The following is a 12,367-nucleotide window of genomic DNA, read 5'->3' on the forward strand; positions in this document are numbered from 1 at the left end:
AGCTGTATAGAGAAGTGAGGAGGACAGGGTGAGAAGGAGGTAAGACAGAGGTCTGGTTGCTGGTTATCACAGCTCTGCAAGCTGCAGGCTACAACAGCAGTCACAAGCCCCCCATCCCCCCCGCCTAGCCTCCCAACCACACATCCAGCCCCTTATCTTCTTACAGCAGCCCCCTAAAGCCCTCCCTTCAGCGACCCCAATCAGAGTCCTGCAGCCCCCCCCCCCCCCCCCCCCCCCCCCCTCAGACGCCCCGCTGCGTCCACCACCAGCATTCCCATTTCTAACCTCAAATCTTTCAGCCAACTCTGCAGCCCCTTCAAACCAGTGAATTAAAAAGAAAAAAAACAATGCACACAGATAAATCCAAAGCGTGACCTGGTGGTGACACAAGTAACAAGCTGCGCTCGTTTTTTGATACTCAGCGATGTTTTGTGAGCTCTATATCACCATTTGAACAATAAGTGGTTGAGTGCAGTCTTGCACAGGAAAAACAACTGACATTTAGTTGTGGTGTTTTCAAAAGCTAATGGTGTCAGGCAGGGGTAGAGAGTATGTATTTAGGGGCATTTGGGGTTATTCCCAATCTGAGGAAAATTATAACTATAGCTACATCTACAAATTTAACCTGAAATCAGACAAAACTGTCAACCCATGACACAATCAGTGTGCCATCATCTCCACTATCATGGATATCCAAGGGGAGGACAAATTGAGACCATCATATCCTTCTGAATTGAGAATAATTGAACGAATAGAACACTGATGCATTTCCATGCCGACACACTGGGTGTTGCTTGACTTTTAAAAGTGGAGTTGTTCATGACCAATGACTTATGAAAATAAAACATCACAGATATAAGAAAATTAGCTTCTCGAAATCATGCTTAAATCGCGTATCTTCTACCATAAAATCGCGTTTTGAGTTTGTATTAAACAAAAAAAAATGAATTGCAGAAAAACCTGTTTGACAGCAGACCAAGACCCACTTTTTTCAGCTTCCCTGGTTCGGCTGTTTGGGGCCCAACAGGGTGCTACTGAGCTTACACGCCAGTCAAAATGAACCACACTTACTATACAAATGAACCCGACTTTGTTTTACATTTATTAAAAATCTGAGCTGAAGAAGCACCCGACAGAGAATGTCACTGTATGTGACTGTATTCATACTGGCATACAATGTAAATTCACTTGACTTTACTCCCACCCATGCCACTGATTGGCTAATTGTAGGTCTGCTGATTGGATGTTTTTTTTCTGCATTAAGAAACCGTTTTTTCATGTTCCAATGCCAGACTCGTCAGTCTACTCCATGGAGTGTCTGGAACCAGGAAAGTAAAAATTTGGTGCACTATAACACATTCTACAACACTGGAAGAACTGGAATCAGCCTTCTTGTGCCAAACAGCACAAATAGTCTGTAACTTACTTTTCATGACCTGATAAAGAATAAGTGGACCTTATTTTCATTTATAGGCATTTCTGAAAAGTTAATGAAGACATGCCACAATGATCACAAATGTGTTAAATGACTGGAAACGTAAATGTGCAGAGGGATAAACATTATTAAGGCAAGCCAGAGGAATAACTAAACCTTCTGTTGCTAGACGTGCCAAGTTATTTCTATCTGTAGCAGTATGAAAGCAGTAAGCAATACAACCACTGCTTGAAATGAACTTTTTGACTCATCGGCACAGGGGGGGTGATAGCATTATACTTTATACTTATACATACATTATAAATCTTCTTTGGGTCACACACATTTGCTTCACTACACTTAAGAGTGAAAATAAAGTAAAGTAAAGTCCTATCTTGAATCCAGCCTTATAAAGAAGATTGTAAAGACTGGATCAACGGTTATGTCTAGAATAAAATGTTCTTTTTCTTTTTCTTTCTCAATAAATGCACTCATTGATCATACCTCAGAGCAAATGTCATGGCTTTACAGTTCTCTCTTGGGGTGTTTGTTGTTCTAGCTAACTTAAGGCTCCTCATCAGTCTCTTCACTTTCTCCTTTCCTCACCATCATTAAGGTCCCACAGCTACGCTGGCTCAGATTGGTGCTTGGTTTGAGTTACGATAATTGGGTTGATGTGACCTACAGAGTAAGGATGAAGGCTTTCCAACTACAACTAAGTAGTTATTACGACTTATTGCAATTCAAAAGCACAGAAAAGCTTTTTGTGTGAGAGCACTCAGCGGTGAAAATAAGGCAAATGAACGTGAAGGGGGCCAATTCAATAAACACAAACTAATTTTGTGAGTGTGAGGAGTAAGAACCACCTCCTGTGCGATGACTAAATGGGAATAACTTTTGTTGATTATGTTAGGCCAAACCTGCCCATATATGTTGATGTTGGTCCTTGGAATTTTAAATGTCTCAACAAACATGAAAATGTGTGTGAACTCACTGCTTTACAAGTTAAAATGCTGACATTTAAAAGCTTTTTGCAGTCAGTATATGTTTAGTGTCTGCTTTCTATGACCGTAATGGCTTTTTGTGGCTGCAGCTTAATGATGACTGCTGTCATGGGTTGCTGATTGCAGAATTTCTCCACAGACTCCAGGGCAAATCCCACGACCTCACCACAATCAACATAACCCCACTCATCATGGCCCTGACATACAGTTCTGTGCCCCGCACTGCCTTCTCGCAATCCATTTATCAGTTCAGCTCGATTTTTTTTTCAGCCGTTATCTAACATTCGGCGCATAATCCACTGTATATTTCATGTATCCTGACACATGAAATACATAAATAATCATTCCTAAATGACTACACATCTTCTATTAAAGTCTTCTATTAATGTTCTTCTCAACTCTTCCTTCCGTAATCTCCAGTATCAGATCACTGATGTATCAAAGGGGGGTACATGGTGGTGGGGCGATCGCCTCACATCACATCGTCTCGATCAAAGCATCCAAACCACGAACCAGCTGTTCCAACTAACCCATCATCCATCAATCAGTTGTGGATTAGGCTTCAGCTAAGTGACCTGTGGGATGGTGTTGCTGACCAACAGGTGTTAGGAGTAACACAGAGTTGCTCGTCTTACAAGCAAAGAGCAAAGCAGCAGAAGCTCAAAACACCCTCCCCTCCCCAAAAAAAAAGAAACAAGCACTCTGTTCAGACTTAAAATGCACCAATCAATCCTTCCAAATGTAGTGATTGTAAACATGGGGTAAAACCAGAATAAAAGACAAGGTCAAATCTGTTTGACAGATTCATAAACTGTGGTTATTTCTGAGTCTGTGCAGTACAGCCACACACTCTACCAACATAAACATACAATCCAACAAGTCAGTTAATGCGCTCTGCCGCAACATCAGAGCAGTGTGTGTCCATGTGTTTGAGCATGCATGTGTGTAACACCACAATGTGTTGATTCCCCTCCTTGTTGGAACAAATGTCAACTCTACTACTCCCCCTCCCTGTCCTCCTCCCACTCTCCTCTCCTCTCCTCCCCAAAACACAGGATAACGTGGTACAGCCTCCCAATTGGGTTTCGCTTAAGAGGTTTATCGGTATGTTGCTAAACATTCTGACCTTTTTTTAATCCTTAATGCGCTTAAAATGTTCCAAACCCTCCTAATCCCCCCAGCTATCCCACACAGATGTGCACTCAGCTCTTTTATTGGACGTTATTTAATTTTTTCCCTCCCTTTTATTTATATATTTATAAATAACTATATATTTCTGTTCTATTTTTTAGATATTTTTGTGTCATATGAGGGTATTTTTTTCCGTCAGAGGTCTTCATCATCGCTTACATGTGTGTGCAGCAATGCTTTTGTCCTAAAAGCATAAATCCATACATCAAAAGAGTGAATTTGACCTTTAGAATATTTATTCTGGTAGAATAAAAAACGTCTACATTACTACAAAGCGATTAGAGGCAGCAAGTAAGAGCAATAGAATTTACAATTAGCTATTTTTTAATATAGTTTTTGTATTACAAGCCACTTAACCATGTGTACACACACACACATATATTATATATATACATATATATAACATATGTGTGTATGTATACATATATATATATATATATATATATATATATATATATATGTATATATGAATGTGTGTGTCTGTGTGTATTTGTATTTGCGTCCCTGTTTCACACTGCCACTGTGCCAGGCAGGCAGGCTGTGTGGCGAGGTGGCAGAGTAGGGCTCTGCGTATGTGTGTGTGTGTGTGTGTGTGTGTACATGTATATTTTTGTGTGAGCCTTTGTGTGTGTGTGTGCATGTGTGTGGAGCAGGTGTGCCTGGCTGCCCTGCACAGCTTGCTGCCCATCTGTGCTCCCGTCTGTGTGCCGCCTGCGCCCACGCGCTGCCAACAGCACCGCACTACGGCAAGAAGACCCAGGAGAGAGGGATGCTGAGAGACTAGGGGAGGGATGGAAAGAACGACATAGATGGAGGGGAGGAGGACAGAGCAGAGGGGGGGGGGGGGGGGGGGGTGCGCGGAGGGAGGAGATTTCATGGCAATATGGTGGATGGGAAAATGAAGTGAAAGAAAGCTTCAGAGAAACAGGGAGCAGGTTAAGGTCTGGAGAGTTTGTGTGAACTCATTGGGAAAGGGTGCAGTTGGTGATAGAGTGAAGGTTTCAGGCGATATCTGACCGGCTGGATGCCCAAGCTTAACCACATCCTTATTTATTCTCCCCAGTCCTGCCTCCCTCTCTCCAACCTCTATGAGTAGTTACTGTACCATACAGTACTCTCTAACGTCTCTCAGTCACTGAGTTGGGACTGGCTGTATAGACCTCCTAAAAATGGGTCCCCAACTGTTTGCTGACACAGTATTTCATTTGTTAAGTCGCCTGTGTGTTTCCTGGTTGCTAAAATGTAAGTTGTACTAACTGTTAGGCTTTAGGCTCAGAGACAGTATCTCCAAAGCTGGGCAGATTATAATGAATTAGCCTAACCAATGTCGTATAAAATTAAATGGGAGAAATCATGAGCATCAGCGCATGTAAACTCAAAGTATATCAGTTGCAAAAATTTAAGACAAAATAAGACATATTTGAATCTTTGTTAAAAGGGTTGGGCTTTTTAAATTACGCATATTAAAAGAAATTTGTTTTCTGATTCACTTGAAATGGTAAAACAATCAAAATTCTCCATGAGCTTTAGTTAATTATGAATTTATATGGTCCATTATTTCTGGGATTTTTTATTAAAATTCTGTTACTTCTTTTATTTCTGATTGACCTTATTGCCATCTATACTTTCAGTTCAAGATGTCTGTCTACATGGCATCAGCGTCTGAGTTGTGCATAAAAGCCCGGTTTGATACTTCAGCGCCATCATTACATCAGTTTTCAGTTTCCTGCTGCCCCAAAAAGCAAATTTTTAACGGCATCAAACATTTCTCAGCCATACAGCCACCCATTACCAATTTACTGTATTGAGCTGCGAATGAGTCATGGATTTAGCATCCACACGCATGCCACGGCTTGTTTCCTTCAATCAGAGCATGTGAAACAATGCTTTGTACTAAGCTTGCCAGTGCCAATGCTGGAAGCTTATGAGCCTGTTCCCCCTAGTAAGCAAAAAAGACTGCAGATTAAGTAAATAATAAGACAAAATCCAGAGAATTATCTTTGCCCGGGTAAAATGAAAAGTTTTAGGTTGGAAATAATAACATCATTACCACAAGTGACAGTATAACTGAATGGTGCGATGATGACCCGATGCTGGAGAAGGTTAAACAACTGACAGAGCGTTTGAGTACGTTCTTAGTAGGTTTACGGTAATCTAAATGAGAAACCATCAACATTCATGCAATTATGTTAAAAATGTTGCATTGCACCATCTATTTGTAATATAAATTAAATGCAAGTAATGTGGGAGGATTCTAAGATATCAAGAAACTTAAGCGTCTCCAAAAACTCTCTCAGGACTTTATTTGGTTAAGGTGTCTCAGAAGCCTCCAATAATACAATGAATGATTATTAATGCGTATCGTCGAGTCTAAATGGGGGCTGAGTGCCTCAGAGTCATGCTGACAACACTTGTTTTTGGACAGCCGCTCCAAGTCCTGAAGGACCGCTAGGGTTCAAGGAGCGAGAAAAACACTTTATTACACACTAAAGCATGCAGAGGCTCTCTCTCTCTTTCTCTCTCTCAGACACACACAAGCAAAAGACACAAATGTACTCCACTTGACACATGTTGGGGACAAAAAGCACAGAAGGCTCTGATATGAAGAGTTGGTGCTTTATCTGATTAACTGTGACTCTATACAATTTCCAAGTGCATGTAATCATATCAATGTGAATATATTCATTCAATACTCATACATTTGTGTTAACTTTGCATCAGTTATGAGGATTTTGCTTTCCTATATGTCTGAGCTTCTTCATTAGCAGCTCTTTTGGCATACTGCATTTGCGTGTGTATGTGTGTGCGGCTGAAGTCGGGGGCCCTCAGCACGGTTCATGACCCAGCCTAACAGAGTGTGAATGTCCTCCTGCCGAGCTGATACTGATATAACTGTCCTGTAAATGGTGTTGACACCGGCATTATTATCCTGTCACCCTCCATCTCTACTCAGCTTAAAGGAGTCAATTGGGGCGGGGGGCCGAGGCGTATCAAGGGCCAGTGTCTTTGCAAAGCCCTGATCCAGCCCAAATAAATACAGCTGCACAAAGGCCGGAAAGGGAAAGAGAAGGAGAGCACACGGGAGGGAGGAGGAAAAAGGAGGCTCACTTTCTCTCGCTGCTACCTACACAGCTCTCACTTGATACAAACATCAGAGATACACACACATCCTGATGTATATGTGATGGATGCAGTAGGCTTTTATCACCACCAGGTGGCATTTTCCTGGCACATTTCGACCATGCTGAAATGCAAATAAAGCAACAAGGCCTTGGGCCAGGCGTCTCATCTAACTCAGACTTCACTTTCTAGACTGTGGAGAGAAGCAGGCCTGGAATGGAGAAAAAGGGAGACAAAGACATGAAAAGGGAGAGACATGTGATGTGAATAGATTCAAAGTGAAATATGGAACCGTGGATGTTATTGAAATGTGAGTGGGAGCTTATCCCGTCTGCATTTTGCCCTCAGATAGTGAGACCCTTAAACAGCGCGCACACTGTCGTGTTCAAAGAAAAGTGCTTAAGATCAAAACACCTTGCACTCTTGGAAATAAAGAGCCGGATGCTGTTCAGCAACGAGACGGTTAAAGAGGTTGTAAATCTACCAGTGTGCAGTGGAATTTGCAGTAGAAAAAAAACAATAAATCAACGACGACTGATGAAAGCTTTGCAAAAGGAGAGACTGAAATGTTACAGAAAACTACAGTATTAAGCTGAGTGTAAAACTGAGGAGTGAGGAAAGGCTTGTGTTGAGACTTGGATTTCTCCTCCCCCAGTGCCTTTTCCTGCTGGCCTATATACACACTGTAGGTCTTTGTGCTGAAGCTGTTACACACACTTCCTGTCTGGCCAGCAGAGGGGTACTTTAAGGTAAGCCTCAACCATGTTCTTTCGCTGGAACTGTCTCTCTTTTCACATTATGCCTCATGTTTATCTTGAGCCAGATTAATATATCTGGTTCCTTTTCACCATTTAAATCCCTTCTTAAGCAACTGCGACCAATGTAGCCCCTTTTCCCACTGTGATTGTTTTATGTTATTTCTTAAGGGCCTTTTAACACTGTTACTCTTTTCCTCACTTTTATCTCCCAAACTCTTTGCAATCCTTTCAAGATACATAAAAGAAAGTGAATTACACTGATAGGAGGATGGTGCACCAGCAAAGCCAAGGACGCATTGATAAGGGTATGAAAACATCCTCAGCACATGCACACACAGCCACGAAGTGATACTAAGCAAGGTTGCCAACTCTTCCAAAAAGCACCACTGAGATAGCAGTGATAACAAACATTCTTATAGCAGCCAATTATTTTTCTCCCGAGGAACACTTCAATGAAAATCCAGAGCAAATGTGCCGTTTTATGAACATAACAATGCGTCAATAAGTCAGTTGGTGAAAGCGCTGCGTCGGAGAGCAAGAAACCCAATTACGGAAGAACACTTAAGTTATTTGCCCCCGAGAAAAGGACTGATGAAAGTAAAGCGAGACTCCATCCATCTGAATATATTTGAAAATTATACTCATTCTTTTGGGAACTCACAAAAGTCAATGGAAGTAATTTTTGGAGGAAAACTTTTTAATCTAAGTATTAAGTTACATACTTATAAAGCTGTGATTGCTATTTCAATAAGAAATAATGTGATTTAGTAAGGTCTGTGGCTTTTGAGTTTCACAACGACACAGGCTGTTACATACAGTAAGTGCTGGACACTGCTCTCCGCTTGCTTGAACACATACGGTGCAGCCCTCAGTAGGCTAGACTCTGACACAATATGCACCGCGCTGGGAAATATAAACAATACTAGAGACTCAATCCTGTCAATCTGTGCCAAGAGGACAGAAGGAGGGTGAGATGCAGGAACTAAGAGGACTGTGGGAGGGAGGAATCAAAAGAAAGGAGGGAGCGGGGATGCTAGCAAGAGAAGAGGAAAGAAGCTGCTGGCAAGCAGAGGAGAGTGAAAACAGTGATGAAAATAAAAGCAAAGTATATTATATTGTGCATATAGGGAAAGCCCCGGGAGAGCAAACTTGATCAAAGAGGTCACACTGTCACGTTGACAACCCAGCGACACATGACCATGAAGAATGGAGGGACACGAAGCTTGTGCTGCCAGCCTGTGGTCACCTTTGACCCTTTGGCACTGTACTTGTAGTTGATGATGCCAGCCAGTCAGTTCAGTGCTAGGCAAGTAAAGCAAACAGTGTGTTTCAGTGTGCTTGTGCGCGTGTGTGTTTGCATGTACACAGGGGTGTGGACGCACTCTGGCCAATGACAGCAATGGCTGCATGAGCCTATGAGAGCAAAGTTTGACAAGGGTTGACATTCGCTCATTTAGTGCCATGTCCATATGCATTCACATGATCATTTGTATCTGCATGGATTGTATCTGCGGTGCTGTGTGAGCGTGTTTGAGTGTTGCTATGCAGACTTCGGATTATAGACCATATAAGAAAAGATGGGAGGAGAGGAAATGGGAGGGAGATTGTAGAGGATAAAACTGTGAACTTGTGCTCATTAGTGCCACGACTCAGGAGCTTTACTGCCATCTGACGGGCCACGCCCAGCCTTGTCAGACTAAATCAATTTAAAATAGTCTGGACAGCAGATAGTCTGTCAAAAAAACAGAACATAGAGGACCACTGGTGAAAAAAAAGGCAGTGAACGGAAATCTGTGTTGGCAAAACTGCAAGAAATCTATTTTTAGACCATTTTCACACCAAAACTGCAAGTACATTTGCCACCAGCCACCATTCAGATTGGTCAATTGTATTCACTGCATCTCTTTTTATCCAGAGAACGATGATGCTTTCAGCCTCAAACTTCACAGCACAGCACACAACGCACTCTGAGCAAGTCAACCCAGGTGTTATTGGCACAGCACATCAATGCAAACTTGAGCTGGAACTAATAAACGTCTGTGACGACAGTAGTCATGTTGATTGAGCCCTTTCCCACAGAAGACAAAACACAGATTTTTTTTTTTTTAGAAAACCAGGTCAGATGCGTAGCCATGTAGTTGCAGACGGCTGCGTCGTTGCCACATTGCTGGATGCAAATATTAATTAAAAAAAATAATAATAATACTGATGATGGACATACTGGTGAGATCTGCACATACAAATCTAATCCAATCACAAACAAATGATAGTGAGGACAGCTTTTCCTAAAGATATGATTTTAGGAGTCTGAAGCCACGGTGCGCAGATACCAATACAAAAGCACAATACACAGTGAGTGCTTAAAGAGAAATGGCAAGCCATTTGTAATGTTCACACAGTTTTACATAAGTAGACACACACACAGACACACACACACTTGTATCCATTGTGCGGCCTGGTCAGTGCCGGTCGAGAGAGGGGTGAGGGGCGAGGGGTGAGGTCATGTGAGGGAGCTGGAGCCAGGCGCAACAGCCAGGCTGAAGTCAACCCAGTCAGCATCGCCAATGGGTGACCCTGTGAGGATGTGCTTGTATGTGTGAGCGTCTCTTTGGATGTGATCACCGCTGCAGCTGAAAGCGACAAGCACCCTTAAAATGAGTGAACATTATGTGTGTATGGACGTACAGAATATCAATGAAATTGGGCTGTGATGCTCATGAATGAACAGCTGGCTGAGAGATTCTTTGCAAAAGATTCAGCCAAGAAATTCCTCTGCAGTGCTTCACCCAAACACTGGTGATGCTAAAAATATCACGAAAAACATTGGATAGTACACATAATGAAAATATCTAAAAGCTAAACGGGCTGAAAAATCTCACACATATAAAACCTGAAACACATATAATTACGTGTGTTGTGCTTTCTTGGAGGCAACACAACAGCAAGTGAATAGAAGATCTATTACCATAGGAATAGAAATAGTTAGCTGTTCTGTCTGGAAAAGAAAAGCAACACACTGACAATGAAAAGGAAAAGAAAAAAGATAAGCCAACAAGTGGCGATGGTGGAAGCCCCCGTAGCTAGCGCAGCTTCGAACAGATTGGAGTCCGAACAAACAAGTGAGGGGACCAGCACAGGCGAATATTTAACCAATCAGAATGTAGATGTACAATAAAGCAGAGCACCATCTGTCTGTCAGTAGAGACTCTCACTGGGGAGCGGCATCACTGCCACACTGGGTCAATAATATGCGGGTGAGGAGAAAGGACTGGGCACGAGTGACTGACAAAGAGATAAAAACAGGCAGAATTTATGACCAGATAATTCACTGCATGCAGATACACACATGCGTATTTCTCCTCACAACCTTTTGCCATCTTCGACCCATGTCCTCAGAAAAAGAGCACTCAGTCTGGTCAGTGGACAGCAGGCAACTCCATGGCTTATGCCAGACAACAGAGGCCTGCAGTCTTTTCAAAGTTTGGCTCACAGACAAAGCGTGTGTGTGCCCACAGTGCACAAGTCACTAAAACACCATGCACTGACATAACATTTGTTTTTGTGTGGGTCTCTTCAGCCAGTCACCTTTCCAAATATTTCAAGTAAGAAACCAGAACTCAGATTCATGTTCTGATTGATCTGGATGGATGTAAGCATGAGTGCGTGTTTATGCAAAGAACCCCTGCACAACCCCTCACTCAACCACCACCATCATCTCTCAGCGCTTAGCCTGTAAGCTCATCCCGCTTAACGTCTCGCTGCTAATTCTAATTCAAAATCTAATTCACCTCCTTACCACAATCACCCCACACATCATCCCTGTACTCTGCCCTGGCTAAGCTATAAATACGCACACGCGCACACACACAATATTTGACCGTCCACATGGCAACTAGACCATGGTTTTTGACTGTGCTGTATTGTTAATCCATATTAACAGTGCTTTGCTTTGCTTCAGCCTGAGTCTAATCAATTCAATTTCGTGAAACCTCATATCCAAAGTCGAAGCCAGCAGTTACAGTAGAGCATCCCACATACACACTGGGGGATTTTTCCAGAGTGGGTTAGTGAAAACTCGAAGCTGTTAACCCTGAGCTGAGAGAAAACTGGGTTTTCAGCTCTAGTTTGTGAGACGGCTTTAATTCTGAGTCTGCTGCTGCGGAAAGTTACAATTTGCCTGATCCAAAGATCCAAATCTTGTATACTACACTACCGTGGCTGTTGATGTCTTCAGGATAGGAACAACATGAGTTAAAGAGCAAAAATTAAAACTATTAATAGTATATTTCTCCACTGAAAGAGTTTGGTAAATGGCAGAAAACTAATGTTATCTGTCTATTTATCTGATATTATCTTTGACTTTTTCTTACACTATTATATATCCAGCTAACATGTGTCTGCACATAATGTTATGTGCCATAGGCTGATGAGCCAAAAAGTGCATCTCGTGCCCTGTGCATGTCAGCATTTTCATCTTCAGTACTGTTAGAATGAATGTTTTTTTAATATGGAATGTGTTGTCGTATTCCAGCACTAATCATCCATTTAGAAACTTCATTGTGGGACCTTCAAACGATAAAAGCTGGAACCGTGTACTGACTTAAAGGTACTGTCAACTTTTTCCTGTGCTCCAACTCAGGTGCTGGTCACGGTCGAATCCCAACTCCGCTGATATTTGTTTCTTTTTTTTACGCAGCACAAACACACCTGACTCAGTGTGAACATATGAACGTTAAACCAAAATAACTCTGATCAGCTGAAAATACTCAATGTTTATTTCACAAAAAAAAAATATATATGCTTTATTTTTATTACGTAGAGCCATAAAACAGGAAGCAAATGTGTGTGTTTGGGGTAGAAGTTTTGAGTCTAACCAGTGA

At 42.0% G+C, this 12,367-nt stretch overlaps 1 protein-coding gene across 11 annotated transcripts in view; it reads right to left on the reverse strand.

The window, feature by feature from the left end:
- The window catches only part of LOC140304668 (nuclear factor 1 X-type-like), a 110,141-nt gene that overhangs the window by 26,067 nt on the left and 71,707 nt on the right, over positions 1-12,367 (reverse strand). The gene's annotated exons all lie outside the window — the stretch shown is intronic.

Source organism: Leuresthes tenuis, unplaced genomic scaffold (assembly GCF_036924035.1).
Source record: "Leuresthes tenuis unplaced genomic scaffold, fLeuTen1.0.hap1 SCAF_4, whole genome shotgun sequence".
In the NCBI taxonomy this organism is placed as follows: domain Eukaryota; kingdom Metazoa; phylum Chordata; class Actinopteri; order Atheriniformes; family Atherinopsidae; genus Leuresthes; species Leuresthes tenuis.